Genomic DNA, 4,173 nt, shown 5'->3' with positions numbered 1-4,173 from the left:
AAAAAAAAAAAAAAAAGTTAGTAGCTTCTCAAAGAGCAGCCACAAAGACAATAGTGAAGCCAGAGAGAGAATTGTTGTAGAAAATATTTAGATTCTTCTACCGAGATTGAGGTTGAGTTTTTTTTTTCCATTGACAATATAATGTCCATTACTTAATGAGGAATCAGCCTTGGAAAGGAAGTGAAAAAAATATTTTCAAAAGACATGCTCATCTATGTAAAAAGCCTGTACTTTTGAGAAATAGTTTAGCAGGGAGGAGTCTAGGTACACTAAACATGCAAAAATCTACTGTGGGGTTTTTTTTTTTTTTGCAAGGAGAATGTCTTTATGTATTTTTGGTATACTTATAATTTTGTATTTAAAAAATGAAATTTGGCTGGGCTCGGTGGCTCAGTCTGTAATCCCAGCACTTTGGGAGGCCGAGGTGAGTGGATTGCCTGAACCTGCCGGTTCGAGACCCGCCTGGGCAACTTGGCGAGACCTCATCTCTACAATAAATAAAAAATCAGCCGGGCGTGGTAGTGCGCACCTGTAGTTCCAGCTACTTGGAAGGCTGAGGCGGAAGGATCGCCGGAGCCCAGCGGGTGGAGGCTGCGGTGGCCGGGAGCGGCCACTGCACTCCAGTCTGGGCGACGGAGTGAGACTCCAACTCAAAAAAAAAAAAAATTAAAAATATATATAAAAGAACATTTAAAAATTAAAAATATATATATAAAAGAATATTTCATCATCTCCCCAAATTCTCTATGCCTTTTTGTAGTCAGTTGCATCCAAGGGCCTCTGACATCACCTCTACTGTTCACTAATTGTGTGGAAATGGCTTCTCTGTGCCTCAGTTTCCACATCTTTATTTATTTTATTTTATTTTTTATTTATTTTTATTTATTTTTGAGTTGGAGTCTCACTCGGTCGCCCAGACTGGAGTGCAGTGGCGGCTCCCGGCCACCGCAGCCTCCACCGGCTGGGCTCCGGCAATCCTTCCACCTCAGCCTTCCAAGTAGCCAGAATGACAGGCATGCGCTACCACGCCCGGCTGATTTTTTTATTGATTGTAGAGATGAGGTCTTGCTGCCCAGGCAGATCTCGAACCTGCGGCTCAGGCAATCCACTCACCTCAGCCTCCCAAAGGCGCGGGATTACAGGCTGAGCCACCGAGCCCGGCTTCACATCTTTATTTTTAAATTTTTTTATTTTTTTGAGTTGGAGTCTCATTCTGCCACCCAGGCTGGAGTGCAGTGGCACACTCACGGCCACCACACCCTCGACCTGCTGGGCTCCGGCCATCTTTCTGCCTCAGCCTTCCAAGTAGCTGGAATCACAGGCATGTGCCACTATGGTCGGCTAATTTTTTGATTTATTGTAGAGAAGAGATCTCACCAAGTTGCCCAGGCTGGTCTCAAACCCCTGGACTCAGTCAATCCACTTGCCTCTGACTCCCAAAGTCTGCAATGATAGGAGTGAGCCAATGGGCCCAACTAGTTTCCACATTTTTAAAGTTTCTACATGATAGAAACAGTGTCATGAGGGTTGTCGTGAGGAATAAACACTCAGTAAAAATGGACTTAATGTCACCACCATGATTGTCCTTGGTTATGTATACGTTGATACACATACAGTTTGTCATATTGGCTGCCATGTGTTCAAACACTGGTCTGTCTCACACTTAGGAATCAGGCACCCGTGTACAGTTGGACGTCTCTGTTTCACGGGAGTTTATGGGTGGGTATAGGAGAATAACTAGTCCAGTCTCCTGCCTTCCATGAGAAGATAATATATTCTTCTCGCCTTATAGAGGAGCTCACGGTGGCCCTCAAAGAGAGGGAGAAAATGTAAGATTTAAGGAAAAAGGAAAAAAGGCAGGCGATGGGCTACATTGACCAAGATAATCCTGACAGCTAAGTGCTGACACCAGGATTAGATGTCAAGTTTCTTGCTTCCAAATCTAGCGCTCATTTTCTTATATCACCACATTGGTAGACTTCAGTGTAGCTAGTGACGTTACTGTAGCAATCAGCACAGGGGGAATGCCACAAGGCCAGTTTTGCACAAGTAGGCTTCTCCAACAGTTCATTCACTCTGTTTTGTTGCATTTTTTTCTTCTGCCTATCCATGGTAAATAATTCCAGTAGAAAGAAAGAAAACAAAAAAGCATGCTTTTTCTGATCTGTGTGAGTAGCTCCAGGATAAGTAGTCTATCACCCACATACCTGAATCCTGCCTGTGGAGCCAGATACTTTAGGACATCCTAGGATGGCCACCTGCTCACCTAACCCTAAGGCACGCGCTCCAATTCCTTCCACCCCTACCAGGGCCTGCCCCAGAAATAAAACTTTGAGAAAGTTCTTTCCCTTCAGCCAAGGTGTTGTCTCCTAGATTACTTCATTAAAGTGCAAATAGACCCTGAAAGAGGTATGAGACTCCTTGTGCTAAATGACAATGACTCAATGTCCCTCAAATTTGCTCTGATTATATCTAGGAGAAGACCCCTAACACTTGCTAATCATCTTTTAACAAAAGATCCCACCCTTCGGCAGGCAATGGTATTAAACTAGACTTCAGAATATTATTTTATTTCTGGTTTTTTTTTTTTTTTTTTTTTGAGTTTGTGTCTCACTCTGTTGCCCAGGTTGGAGTGCGGTGTCATGCTCATGGCCACCGTAGCCTCGACCTGCTGGGCTCAGGCGATCCTTCTGCCTCAGCCTTCTAAGTAGCTGGAACCACAGGCTTGTGCCACCACACCTGGCTAATTTTTGATTTGTTGTAGAGAGGAGGTCTCACCGAGTTGCCCAGGCTGGTCTCAAACCCCTGAGCTCAGGCAATCATCTTGCCTCAGCCTACCAAAATGCTGGGATTACAGGCTTGAGCCACCACACCCATCCTTTGTGTTGTATTTATTTTGACAGTTACTTTCTATTTGTGGTAAACGCTTTTCCTTTATGATGTCACATAAAATTTCCTTTTATGAGAGAACAGTCATACACTGTTAGGATTGTAAACTAGCTCAGCCTCTGTGGAAAGCAATCTGAAGATTTTGCAAAGAACTAAAAATAGATTTACCATTTGACCCAGCAATCCCACTAATGGATATATACATTATATTCAAAGAAGCACAGATTTTTCCACCAAAAAGACACCTGCACTCTCATGTTTATGGCAGCACTATTCACAATAGCAAAGACATGAAACCAACCTAAGTGCCCACCTGCAGTGGATTAGATGCAGAAAACGTGGTAGATATACACCACGGAATACTATGCAGCCCTAAAAAAGGAATGAAATCAGGTCCTTTGCAGCAATGTGAGTGTAGCTGGAGACCATTATTCTAAGTGAATTAACATAGAAACAGACAACCGAATACCTTATGTTCTCACTTATAAGTGGAAGCTAAACACTTGGTATACATGGATGTAAGGATGGGAACAACAGACATTGGGAAATTCTAAAGTGGGGAGGAGTGGGGATAAGTGCTGAAAAAACTACCCATTGGGTATTATGCTTACCAACTGAGTGATGGGCTTAATAGAAGCCCAAACTCCACTATCATGCAATATACCCATGCATCAATCCAGCACATGTACCCTTGAGTCAAACTTAATAATAAGGCTGGGTACGGTGGCTCACACCTATAATCCCAGCACTTTGGGAGACTGAGGTAAGAGGATTGTCTGAGCCCACAGGTTCGAGACCAGCCTGGGCAACTTGGTGAGACCTCATCTCTACAATAAATAAATAAAAAAAAATTAGTCAGGTGTGGTGGTGCATGCTTGTAGTTCCAGTTACTTGGAAGGCTGAGGTGGAAGGATCACCTGAGCCCAGCAGGTTGAGGCTGTGGTGGCTGTGAGCGTGCTACTGCACTCCAGCCTGAGCAACAGAGTGAGACTCCAACTCAAAAAAACCCCCAAAACCTTAATAATAATAATAATGAATTAAACTAGAAAATTATTAAAAAGTGCAAGACAAGCCGGGCTCGGTGGCTTAGCCTGTAATCCTGCGCTTTGGGAGGCTGACGTGAGTGGAATGCCTGCACTCGCAGGATCGAGACCCGCCTGGGCAGCTTGGTGAGACCTCATCTCTACAATAAATCAAAAATTAGCCGAGTGTGGTAGCGCGTTCCTGTAGTTCCAGCTACTTGGAAGGCTGAGGCGGAAGGATCGCCGGAGCCCAGCAAGTTGA

The sequence above is a fragment of the Carlito syrichta genome, unplaced genomic scaffold (assembly GCF_000164805.1).
Source record: "Carlito syrichta isolate Samal-C Ts95f unplaced genomic scaffold, Tarsius_syrichta-2.0.1 Scaffold304445, whole genome shotgun sequence".
Taxonomy (NCBI): Eukaryota; Metazoa; Chordata; class Mammalia; order Primates; family Tarsiidae; genus Carlito; species Carlito syrichta.
The sequence above is the reverse complement of the archived record's forward strand: the minus strand, read 5'-3'. Positions refer to the sequence as shown.